Raw genomic sequence first — 13,830 nt, 5'->3', positions numbered from 1 at the left:
TAAGCATGACACAAAATCCAGAAGCCATAAAATAAAAGCCAGGAGGTTTTATTTCCTAAAAAATAAAACCAAAATTTCCACTTGGTGAAACAAACAAAACTTCATCATAAACAATGATGATGACAAATAACAACCAGGTGAAAATATTTGCAACAAATATGATCATGTACTAATGCTCCCTGTATATAGAGCTTAAAAGTATTTATAGGGATGCCTGGGTGGCTCATTTGATTAAGTGTCTGACTCTTGATTTCGGTTTAGGTCATGATCTCACGGTTCATGGGTTCCAGCCCCCCACTGGGCTCTGCACTGAGTGTGGAGTCTGCTTGGGATTGTCTCTATCTCTCTCTCTCTAAGCCTCTGCCATGCAAGTGCATACATACACACATGTGCTCTCTGTCTCTCTCAAAATAAAGAAATAAACTTTAAAAAAATTCACAAAATAACAAGAAAAAGACAAATATTCCGATAGGGAAAGGAGTAAAATCACAGGCAATTTCCAAAGGAAATGTTAGTCTCCAAATAATTTTTTTTTTTTTAAATTTTTTTTTTTCAATGTTTTTTATTTATTTTTGGGACAGAGAGAGACAGAGCATGAAAGGGGGAGGGGCAGAGAGAGAGGGAGACACAGAATCGGAAACAGGCTCCAGGCTCTGAGCCATCAGCCCAGAGCCCGACGCGGGGCTCGAACTCACGGACTGCAAGATCGTGACCTGGCTGAAGTCGGAGGCTTAACCGACTGCGCCACCCAGGCGCCCCTCCAAATAATTTTAAAAAATGGAATACCCCTGGGCGCCTGGGTGGCTCAGTCAGTTAGGCATCCGACTTTAGCTCAGGTCATGATCTCAACGGTTTGTGAGTCTGAGCCCTGCATTGGGCTTTGTGCTGACAGCTCAGAACCTGGAGCCTGCTTCGGAGTCTGTGTCTCCCTCTCTCTGCCCTCCCCAACTTGCACTCTGTCTGTCTGTCTGTCTGTCTCTCTCTCAAATATAAACATTAAAAAGAGCTTTTTAAATAAAAAAATGGAATAATCCAATGAATGCAAGTTTTTACAAGTGTAATATCCTTTGTTACTCTGTCATTTGTTACAATAAAACATGGAATATCCAATGTGATGGAATGAAAAAAATTATGTGACTGGTTTGTCTTAAGAAAAAAGCTGTTTTTATTTACAAAAAGATCTTGATAACTTATCTGGGATTGGCAGGAGAAAGCAGAATTAGATAAAGTCTCTACTTAAAAAATGAACAGGAATTTTGGGATGTGGTAGGAAGAATTAAAAATAAAGAGAATGGAATAAAGCACTTGCGGAAAGCTAGAGCTTGTGTTAGGAGAAATGGCCAAGGGTCTTTTTTAAAAAAGAGAAGTCAAATATTCAATTTTAAATTATTTCCTATATGGTTCTTTGATGCAATAACTATCATAATCTCCTAAATTAGTAGTACAAGTCAAGTAACAGTAATGCCTTGCCTATATCTACTAGTTAATGTTAGTAAGAATGGACTCTGGTTGAATTAATAATAAAGGGTTTTAATACAAGGATATTGGGCAGCTCATCAAAGCACTAGGAGGGCTTGAGAACTAGGCTTGGGAGTAAGCAGCTGATAAAAAGACCCAAATCATATCCAAACCTGGTTCTGATAGGGAAACACTTAACAGTGTGCAGAGAAAGAGAGAGAGCAACAGTGAGAGAATTTAACCTATTAGTGTCATTAGATCCCAAATTATATACAAACTAAGTGTTTCCAATTGATCATATGCCTCTGCTATAGCAACAAGGGAGATTGCAAAAGTGAATTGTTCTAATTCCTGATCCCTATCAGGACTCACAAAATTCAGATTCTAGGTACCAGAATAAATGAGAAATGATCACTACAGTGATATTTGGAGAAAAATTAATGAGAAACAGCTGTGCCCTATATTTGGGCTAATACCTGAACACTGATAAAGAATAAACTGCAAAATACAGAGGCAAACTAGGAAACCGAATCCAGCAACACAAAAAAGGACTGTACACCCTGATCACATGGATTTATCCTAGAAATGCAAGGTGGTTAATATCTAAAAAGTCAATTCATATACCATAACATTAGAATAAAGGAGAAAATGGCATGATTGTCTCAATAAATTCAAAAAGAGTATTTGACAAAATCCAACACCCTTTCATGATAAAAGTAGTCAACAAACTAAACAGAGAAGGAACTTCAGCAATGTAAAAAACTTCTATGAAAACCTACAGTTAACATCATACTTAATGATGAAACAATGAATGCTTTCCTCCTAAGATCAAGGACAAGGATGTAAGCTCATACCACTTTTATTCAAGAGTGTCATGAAGATTCTAGCAAGGGCAATTAGACAAGAAAAGGAAATACAAGGCATCAAATTGGAAAGGAAGAAGTACAACTATTTCTATTCATAGATGACATGATCTTGTATGCAGAAAATCCTAAGGAATCCACTAAGAAACTATTAGAACTAATACATGTTTTCAGCAAAATTTCAGGATACACGATCAATACACAAAAATCAATTGTATTTCTATATACCTGTAATGAACAAACCGAAAATGAAAGAGAACAATTCCATTTTCAATAGCATCCAAAAAAATAATAGTAATAAATTTAACAAAAAAAAAAAGGCAAAACCTATACTCTGTAAACTATAAAAACATTGTTGAAAAAAATTAAAGATCTAAATAAATGGAAAGGCATCTCATGTGCTGGTCTGGAAAACTTAATACTGTTAAAATGGCAATAGTCCCCAAACTGATCTATAGATTTAGCCTGATCACTATCAAAATCCCAACTGCCTTTTTTGCAGAAATTGACAGGCTGATCCTAAAATTCTTAAGAAAATTCAAGAGAACCAGAATAACCGAAAGAATCTTGAAAAAGAACACAGTGGAAGGACCTATACTTTCCAACCTCAAAGCTTACTACAAAGCTATTTGTAATCAAGACAAAAGATCAACTGGCATAAGGACAGACATAAAGATCAATGGAATAGAATCGAGGAGTTCAGAAATAAACCTGCACATTTATGGTCAATTGGTTTTCAACACAGAAGCCATGACAATTTAATGAAGAAAGGAAGTCTTTTCAGTAAATGATATTGGGACAACTGGATATCCACATGCAAAAGATTGAAGGTGCATATACATAAAATTTATGCATATACATGCAAAAATTAATGGATCAAAGCCCTAAATGTATGAGCTAAAACGATTAAACTCTTACAGGAAAATATAGGTATATATCTTGGTGATATTGGATTAGTCAATGGTTTATTAGATATGACAGCAAAGCACAAGCAACAAAAGAAAAAAATAGATAAATTGGACATCATCAAAATTTAAAAAAAAATTGTTCTTCAAAGAACACCATCAAGAAATAAAAGATAAGAGATGCCTGGGTGGCTCAGTCAGTTAAGTGTCTAGCTCTTGATCTCAGCTTAGGTCATGACTGCATGTTCATGGAATGGAGCCCTGCATCGGGCTCCATGCTTACAGTGCAGAGCCTGCTCAGGATTCTCTTTTTCCCTTCCTCTCTGCCCCTTCACACCTCTCAAAAAAAATAAATAATAAAAAAAGAAAGTGAAGATAATTCATAGGGTGGGAAAAATATTTACAAAGCAAATATATGATAAAATATAAAGGACTTGTATCTAGAATATATAAAGAGCTCACAACTCAATAATAGAAAAATAGCCCAATTAAAAATAGGCAAATGATTTGAATGGACACTTCTCCAAAGATATACAGACAAATTAATACAGGAAAAGATGTTTAACATCATTAGCTATCAAAGAAAGGCAAATTAAAATCACAATGAGATACAAATTCACACTCGATAGAACAGCTGTAATCAAAAGCACAGAGTTACAAGTATTGTTGAGTGTGTGGAGAAATTGGAATCCTCATACACTGCTGATGGGAATATAAAATGGTACAGCTTCTCTGGAAAAGGGTTTGGCAGTTCTTCAAATGGTTAAACAGAGTTACCATATGGACCCAGCAATTCCACTTATAAGTATCTACCCAAGAGGAGTAAAAACATATGTTCACATAAAAACTTGTACATGAATATTCATAACAGCATCATTCATAATAGCCAAAAAGTGGATACAACCAAAATACCCATCAATTGATGAACAGATAAATAAAATGTGCCATATCCATATGACAGAATATTATTCCACAAAATAAAATTTAAAAGAACAAAAGAAGAAGTAGTGTTACATGTGTTGCCTAGGTCTAAAGGATTGGGACTGGGGGGCTGGAGAGCTGAGGAGTGACTGCTAGTGGGTATAGGATTTGGGGGAAGGGGGTGATGAAAACAATGTGCTTAATCATCCCCAATATCCCCACAATCATCCCCATTGATTGTGGGGATGCTTGCATAACTCTGTGAATATACCAAAAAATATTGTATTGTATACTTTAAATGGGTGAATTGTATGTTGTGTGGCGTATATCCCAATATAGCTGTTACTAAGAAACAAACAAGCAAGCAAACAAATACAGAAGAGAAAGAGAAATTAGTTAAGTGAGAAATTAAAACCAGAAGTGACTAGGAATAAAGTAAGTTCCTACAACTTTCAGAATCATGAGGAAGACTCTAGATTTGTCCTAGAGTGTAAAACAGGAGTTAAAAAATTTTTTTAATGTTTATTTATTTTTGAGAGAGAGAGACAGAGAACGAGCAGGAAAGGGGCAGAGAGACAGACACAGAATCCGAAGTGGGCTCCAGGCTCCAAGCTGACAGCACAGAGCCCCACAGAGCTCTAACTCACAAACCGCAAGATCATGACCTGAGCTGAAGTCGGATGCTTAACTGACTGAGCCACCCAGGGGCCCCATAAAATATGAGTTGTTTTTTTTTTAATTAAGTTTATTTATTTATTTTGAGAGAGAAAGTGGTTGAAAGCGCACACACCAGTGAGCTGGGGAGGGGCAGAGAGAGGAGAGACAGAATTCTAAGCATTCTGAGTCAGCTCAAAGCCTGATGTGGAGCTCAAACCCACAAACTATGAGATCATGACCTGAGTTGAAATCAAGAGATGGATGCTCAACGAACTGAGCCACCCAGGTGCCCTTAAAATATGAATTTTAAGAAAATTTTATATAGCCCTTATGAAAAGAGCAACCTCTACAGACATCAGGATTACACTGCTGTTGGTGGGTAGTATATGAGGGAACTGGCATTCTCATCTCCTGTTGGTGTATGGTAAATTAGTGCAATGTGTCAAAATTTTAAACATACGTACCCTTTAATGTAGCAAACCTACTCCAAAGGATGAAGGCATATAGATGTTCATTAGAGCATGCTTTGTAACATTAAAAATTGGAAATACTCTATCTATAAACAATGCTTAACCCTAGCCAACTCAGTCCCCTTTTTAAAATAAATATTTTTGCTAACACTTCATTTATAGTCCTAAAATGAAAGTCATAGATACCTACAATGAAATATACTAACTGTAATATTAAAGAGAAATAAAAGGAAAGCAATTAGTAACAAAATATGTATTTCAATATGTAAACACTCTATACACGAAACATACTCTAGAGGGCAGTACCATCCAGTTAAGAACTCATTACAACAAGCTAGTTAAGCAATTTATGATATATCCAAACAATGGAAGGATGTATATCTAGATTTGCTGACATAGTTGAATCAAAAGCAGATTGCACAACAGTAATTACATAGGTAGTTTTATTTATGTAAATAAATAGAAAAAGATCTAAAAAGATGCTCACTAGGATGTTGATGATAAGAATTGTCTCTAATGATGAGATTTATAAGGGTTTTTGCTTTTCTCTTTATGTGTTTGCATATTTGAACTTTCTTGTCTATACATAAATTTAAAAGTTTATGGCAAGTCCCAATGGGAGAATCACAACATAGATTCCTAGGTTTCTGGAGTGAGGTCCTATTGTCTGCAATGGAGAATTAAATGCTTTTTTTTTTTTTTTTAAGTTTATCTTTTATTTACTTTGAGAAGGAGAGAGAGAGACAGAGAAAGAGTGAGCACACATGACCAGAGGGGCAGAGAGAGAGAGGGAGAGAAAGAGAATCCCAAGCAGGCTCCACTCACCACAGAGCCCAGCGTGGGGCTTGAACCCAGAAACCATGAGATCATGAACTGAGATCAGGAGTTGGATGCTCAACTGATCGATCCACCCAGGCACCCCTGGAGTCTTAACTATCTTTCATTGAATAGTTACTGGCCTTTCCCAGGCAGCTGCCAAAGATGGTGTTGGGGCTAGTCATGGTACATGGATAGCCAAGGCCATCTCCTGTGTTGTCAAGTGAGCCTGATGGCTAAGACTTCCAGGCAGGAGGTTGGTAGTCATGCACTGTGAGGGCATCCATATTTCTGGCAATTTCTGCAGAAACAAGTTGCAATACTTGGTCTTCTTCCACAAATGCATGAACACCAATTCATCCTGTGGGCCCTACCTCTTCCAGTCCCCTAGCTACATCTGTTGAAAGAACGGTACAAGGCATTTTGCTGCTCAAGGCCAAGTAAGGTCCAGCCACCCTGGACTGCCTCAGGGTATTTAACAGGATCCCACTCCTGGCGCCATCACCCCTACCTCATAAGAAAAAGTGGATGGTGGTTTTTACTGCCTAAGGTTGTGCATCTGAAGCCCACTCAGAAGTTTGCCTACCTGAGGCACCTGGCTTGCAAGTTCTCCTGGAAGTACAGGCCATGATAGCCACCCTAGAGGAGAAGAGAAAGGAGAAGGCCAAAACTCATTATAGAAAAAAGTGGTAATTCATGAGGCAGGAGAAACAGGCCAAGAAGAATGTAGAGAACACAACTGACAAATACAAAGAGGTCCTCAAGACCTATGAACTCCTGGTTTGGGTCCAATAAAGATGATTTCTCATGCTTGGCTTGGCCTTCATTTCTTCCATTGGTACCCTAGGATGTAGGGGACCTAAATGTGGCCATCCCAATGTCCAAGTGCCACAGGCAGCCACTTAGGAGTGGCCCTGAAAACAGCAGAGAGGAGAATACCTTTAAGTGGGCAGAGTTTTGACTTGTGCATCTGATAGTTTACTTTGAGTAGAAAGTTATGGGTGCTGGCAAAAGGCTTGTCTGCTTGGTCAGAGTCTGTGGGGAGAAAGACAAGAGATAACGGGGTCTGGGAAAGAGGCGTACGGATGAATCTATAAAAGTGGATATGAGATGTGAAGATTTTTGTTTCACATGTTAATGCCCAACAGAGAGCATCCATTACAGAAGAGGGACTAAACAACAACAAGAAACAATAACTTGTCCAGATAACATCACTGAGTCTCTGCCATTAGTTACACCAGTATTGGTACAACAGGCACACAATAAGAATGGAGACAGGAATGGAGATTATACATGGGCCCAATAGCGTGGGCTCCCACTTACCAAGGCTTATCTATCTACTGTCACTGTCAAATATCTGACTTTCCAGCAACAAAGACCAATCAATACTTGGCCCACAATATGGCACCATCCCTTTAGAAGACCTACCAGGTACTTGGTGGCAAGTTGTCTACACTGGACTTGTTCCACCCTGGAAGTAGTATCAATCTATCTTGACTGGAATATAAACATATTCCAAGTTAGACCTATTGCTGAAGTGTCTTAGCTAGTACTACTGAGAATTTAAAGTGTTTGGTCCAATGACCAGGGCATTGGTATAGCAGTGCGTATATGGGATCCACTGATCTTTTCATAACTATACCATCTAGACAAACTGCTAGACTCATAGAGCACTGGAATGACCCGTGGAAGATTCAGCTGAGGTGCTAGCTTGCAAAGGATACCTTGTGAGGAGGGACATCATCCTCCAGGACTCAAGGTAAACTCTAAATTGATATTCATTATATGGTTCAGGGTTCCCAACATGGAGAATACATGGGTGCAGTAGCTGTAGCATGCAAGTAGGAATATTTCTGTACACTGATTACCAGAGATTCATTTGCGGGATTTTTAACCTTCTTTCCACAGTGGTTAGAGGTTTTGGCAACCTCAGGAAAAGTCCCATTAAACCCCAGCTACTCCTGGTCACTTTAGGATCTTCATTCCAAGAAACCAGCAGGAGAGTATAATTGAACTTGATCTTCAGTAGGACAGCTGTTATGCAATAGAGACAGGAAAGAATACATTTCATACTCAGGTAATCCATTTGGGTATCTTGGTTTCCACTTGATCACTTAGGTAGTACATGGATAAGTGCAACAGCCACAACTTGAGAAGGACTTGGTGATCAATGGCTAAGTCCTCTGAGGGAAGAGGGTCTAGGTCATTGCACTAAATAAGCTACCTTGACAAGCAGAGGGTGAGGGGAATCTAGAATGGGTGGCAGAGACAGGAGATGATCAGCCTCAATTATGGCCCCAAGAACAGCTTTAAGGGCTGTAATTAATCTCACCAATGCTTTTTCTAATAAATTTCTCCAGGAAAAGAGATCTGATAGAACTTTGGAAGAGATTCTCCTAGAATGTATTATATATATAAACAGGTTGATGGTCATGGATATCATGGTACACTGCAGAGATCTCCCCATCCAGGACTGAAATCATTCCACCAGCTTCTAGAAGTATTGGAGGATGATAGATTTCAACTGAATCCTACTTCAGAATTTACTTCAAGTTCAAGTAAGCTCAAGAAGATTACTTTTCTGGGCTCAGACAAAATGACTGGTCACTGAGGTAAGCATAAAGTCCTCAGAGCTCTCTGTAGAAAGGCTGAGGTCTTTGCTGGATTGCATCACAACACAACTTCTTCCTCTGTTCAATCTTACTTCCTTTACTCTTTCCACAGGTGGATCCCAAGAGCACTCCCCAATGAAATTTCTGTCCCTGAGCCTTCATCTCAAAGTGTATTTCCTAGGGAATGTGACCTGTGAGAAGTTCCCCTTCCCTATGTACCTTATAACTGTTAAGACCTTTTGTAAAAAATCAAAATTTATTAAATAAAAAGGGGATTTATTGGCTCACATAACTGCACAGGTATCAGGATTGATTTGATTCAGTGGATTAATGATGTCAAGGACCCAGTTTTGCTCCATTTCTCTGCTCTGCCTTCCACAAAATCAGCATTATTCTAGAGCTAGCTTTGTTCACATTGACAGTAGCTGCAGTAATTCCAGGGTTTATATTCTCAGCCCTCACATTCCAAATGGAAAGAGAACAGGCTTTTAGTAGCTTTATTTAAAGAATAAGGAAAAATCTTTCTCAGAGTCACTAGCAATTCAAGGTTCAGAGACACAAATTGGTCAAAGGCTGGGTTTCTTAAGCCACTTACTGGCAAGAGGTATGGGATTACCTTGAGTGCTTTAAAATAATCAGTTCACTCCTGGAATTGTTGGTATGTTTTAATCTTTGCCTTCTACAACCACACAGATGGGGAGGGATGGAAGGGATGTTATGGAGACAGATATATTCATTTGCTAGGGCTGCCATAACAAAGTACCACAGCACAGAGTGCTTAAAGCAGAGAAATCTATTTTCTCACAGTTCTAGAGGCTAGAAGTCTGAGATTAAGACGTTGGCCTTTCTCCTTAGCTTAGATGACCATCTTCTCCTGCCTTTGCAGGGTTTTCCTTCTGCATGCATACATCTCTATGTCCTAATCTCCTCTTGTTATAAGCAACCAGTAATATTGGATTAGGGCCTACCCTAAGGACCTTATTTTAACTTAATCACCTCTTTAAAGACCTTGTCTCCAAATACAATTACATTCTGAAGTGCTAGGGATTAGGACTTAAATACATGAACTTTGGGGGGACACAATTCATCCTATAACACAAACTCAACATCAGCATCAATTACATATTGAAATATTTCACTTGCTTGACTGTTGCAGTAAATTGTCAAGTCTTTAAGGGCAAGAACAGTATCTTATTTATACCACCTATGCCTAGCACAGAGCCTGGTATACACTAGGCAGTCAATACAAGATAACAGCTGCTTGCTAAGGACTATAGTTTGTTGCACCTTGTAAGTATGAGGTCACTGGTGACTTTTTTGAGGAGCAGTTTCAATGGAGTGGTGGTGACATAAGCCTAATTGTTGTGGGTTTAAGAGTGAATGGACGAGTTTGACAGTATAAAAATTATGACTTTCTTATGACAAAAGCCACCATGAACAAAGTCAAAAGATGATTATGATAAAAAATAGTACCTACATATATGGAACACCAAGGGTTAAGAGCTCTGACAAAAAAAAATCCTATAAAAAGACCAGAAAAAGATGAATACAAATAGTATGAGAACATACAAAGGCTATACGCACAACCCAAAAATACATGAAAAAAAGTTCAGCCCTATCAGTACTCAGGGAAACACTAATTGAAGTAACAGTAAGATAGCATTTAATGCACATTACATTGACAAACGTTTAAGATTCATGCTTCAGTCCTGGCAAGAGATGGATAAATAGACATTCTTTTACCTTTTGATTGGCATGTGAACTGCAGTAATTCTAGAGGTAATCTGGCAGTGTCTCACTCGAGACATCTTTGGTCCCAAGTAACAGAAAACCCAACTCACCCCCCGCAAAAGTTATTTACAGAGTCACATAACTGAAAATCTAGACATAGCTAGATGGAATCTACTTGAATGTTATCATTAGAATCTAGTTTCTTTCCATGTCTTAGTTCTGTCTTCCTCTGAGTGAAAATCATTTTCAGTACAGGTCTCTTTTCACAAATAGAGCTTATATACTTATAGCAACAATATAGCAGAGAAGAAAAGTCCCTAATCTAATTCTTATTGGCCTGAATGGAGTCATGTGCCCATCCCTGAAATGTAGAATATTATACCTATAAAGTGTGCTATTATACTCTTAGTGACCAAATAGAGAAGACAATGGAGGAGTCCATGCCATTTGTAAATCCACAGATTAATAGAGGAAGACTAATTCATCTAAAGATAATGAGGTGCTGTTACCAGAAAAAGGGGAGATGGATACTGGGTGTCAAAACAAGCAAACAAAATGCATATATAACCTCTACAGGCAGTATCTATCAAAATGTGCACATATCTTTTGTCTCAACAATCTCGCTTTAAGGATTTGATTCTGCAGAAAGAAACTGCACAGTTTAAAAGAGATACACATATAAGGATACTCATTCTATCATTGTTTATAATGGTACAAAATCAGGACAAATCTACATTATCTACTAATAAAGGAATGGCTTAAAAAATTATGGCACATTGTTTATTGTGCAGCTAGTTAAAAGAATGAGGTAGATCAGAGTGCCCATGATAAACGCTTCAGTAAGAAAAAGGTGCAGAAAAATGTTGATTCATTATTTATAAAAATCAAAACCTTTATTTGTATGTGTTTCTATAACCATTGGGAAAAGTATGGAGAGAAACAATATTTTTAAGTTTATTTATTTATTTTGTGAGAGAAAATGCGGGGCTAGGGCAGAGAGAGAGGGAGAGAAAGAATCCCAAACAGGCTCCACGGTGTCAGAGCAGAGCCTCATGTGGGGCTTGATCCCATGAATTGAACCATGAGATCATGACCTGAGCCAAAACTAAGAGTCATCCAGGTGCCCCAAATCATTAATCTTTTAACACTGATTTTATCTAGGATTGGGATGGGGAGAGGAAAACTATCCTTTTCTTTATTTGCTTCTGAATATACTGTTATACTTCTGTGTTGTCTGAATTGTTAAAATGAATGCTTATTACCTTTTAAATGAGTAGAAAGTGAAATGAGGAAGTAGTCTTAGATATAAACCATTTTTAGATTTAGAGAGAAGAAAGAGAAGTTAATCTCCGGTAAAGAAGAGATTGAAAATATTGAAGACAGAGTAACCCATAGGGTGGGCCCTGAGGGGATGGAGAGGATCCATTTCAGAGCAGAGTCCCGAGAGTACCAAGACTGTGATAGCTCCACTGTTCCACGGGGAAATGCAAATAAACAGCACAGTTAATAAAAATTTAGTTCTTTAGTGTTGAAAGTGCATGTTTTAAAAAAGAAATCCAGGTGATAAGAGATGGGAGGACTTTGAAAATGTATACTGTTATTCATCAAGATTAAAAAGTTAGCAGCCCTGTCTGTGTAGGTTCCTAAACTGTTAGGAATGTTAATGGTCTATAAATCCCAGAGTCTGGGAAAAACAGATCTACAACACAAGTAGAAGGCCAAGCATTAAGCAACACCTAGCACTTCCTCCGTGGTGGAGGAAAACAAGTGTGCGTGAATGTGGACAGTTAGAGACAGATTTTGTAGGGATAGGGAAAGAAGGTGAGGAAGTTAAAGGCTATGGTGAGATCTTTTGTTGGGCTCAGGGTTGAGGGGCTCCGCGGCAGTGACTATGAGGTTGAGACTTGAGGGGAGTCGCAAAAAATGGTAAGAGGTGCTGTGGGGAATGGGAGACCAACCTGAGAGAAACTGGACTTTTCAATATGGAATAATACCTATGTTTTTGCTCAGATTTGGTCTTCTATGAAATTGTCCTTGGTCCTTTTTGTATTCTCTCCCTCATTTGACACTCCTTTTCCCACCCAGCCCTTTTGTTTTTATTCTTTTTATGACACTTATATTGTTTCTTAGTTTGTTTTTGTACTTGTCTTATCTGTACCCACTAAACTATATCTGAGACACTGGCCATTCATTCTATAACCACCTCACAGCACCTCTGACATAGTAGACGCCCAATTGATTAGTGCTGAAATAAATTTAATTCCACATAGAAAATGGGTAATCAGTATCATTTTGATTAAAATTCTTCACAGTTGTGAAAACAGGGATAAACCGTTTGCCCTTTTTTTTTTTTATTCCTGTAAACTAACTTTTCCCCATGGCATGTATTTTTCATTCCCTACAAAGATACTGTGTGTGTGTGTGTGTGTATATATATATATGTATTTTTTTTCCTTATAAGAATCTTAAACCGTACACCCTTGGAATTCAAACACTCCTGTTATAAAAATGCCACAGAGATCATTAAAATAAAAATTTCCACTGTAATAGATATGAAAATTGAGGACCAAAAAACTTAGGCAATTTGTTCAAAACTGCAAAGGTATCAAGTGAGAGTCCATATTGGAGTCATGTTTCCATCTTAACTCAGTGTCTTTACACAGTGATTCTACTTCTTAATTTCAATTTTATTTTGCATTCAACTTATAGTAGTAAAATTAATTATAGCAGTTATCTCTGGTAATGCTCTGTCAAAATCAATACACTGATTACCCTTTATTTTTAAAGATGCCAGTATGGGTTTCTGTTGCTGTGGGACATGTTTGATATTTTAAGTGCCAGGTAAAATACAACAAGCCATTTGGGCATTCAGTTGAAGGTTGTTTTATGATGCGTATCATTTGTGTAATTTATGGTTATAATCAAATTTTAAATGTTGACAGTGATGGTTGGTATATCAATCTTTACTCTTGCATTTTACAGTTTATCATTTATTTAAAACTCCATATCTCTTTATTATATCATAAATAAAAAGTATTGGAACCACAGAGAGAGTAACAAATTGTCACATGCAAACATAATTAGGAGGATGCTGCATGTACAGAAATACACATAGTCTTCTCCCTGGGGAGGCAAGAGATGGCCTATTACAAACAACCACCCTCTTTTCCGTTTGCACATGAAAGTAGAAACCACTCGTGCACTAGCATTAAGAGCATTTTTCTCTTAAAACATGCTTACATAATACCTGAAGCCAACTGTAAAAAAGTGGAAATTAATTATCTGCTAGAGAATAAATAGATCAAAAGATTCATGTTGTTCAGTATGGCGCTTACTCAAAAAATTAAAAATGGAACTACCCTACGATCCAGGAATTGCACTACTGGGTATTTACCCC

General features: G+C 37.8%; 1 protein-coding gene and 1 pseudogene across 1 annotated transcript in view; one reads left to right on the top strand and one right to left on the bottom strand.

Annotated features, from left to right (window-relative positions):
* LOC144616990 (uncharacterized) overlaps positions 1 to 13,830 on the bottom strand; it is a 126,703-nt gene that overhangs the window by 110,411 nt on the left and 2,462 nt on the right. The window lies entirely within an intron of this gene.
* Positions 6,281 to 6,885, top strand: LOC132695363 (large ribosomal subunit protein uL13 pseudogene; annotated as a pseudogene).

This window comes from Panthera onca, chromosome B4 (assembly GCF_046562875.1).
Source record: "Panthera onca isolate mPanOnc1 chromosome B4, mPanOnc1 haplotype 2, whole genome shotgun sequence".
Lineage (NCBI taxonomy): Eukaryota > Metazoa > Chordata > Mammalia > Carnivora > Felidae > Panthera > Panthera onca.
Note: the sequence above shows the minus strand (reverse complement) of the source record. Positions and strands in the feature narration are given on the sequence as shown.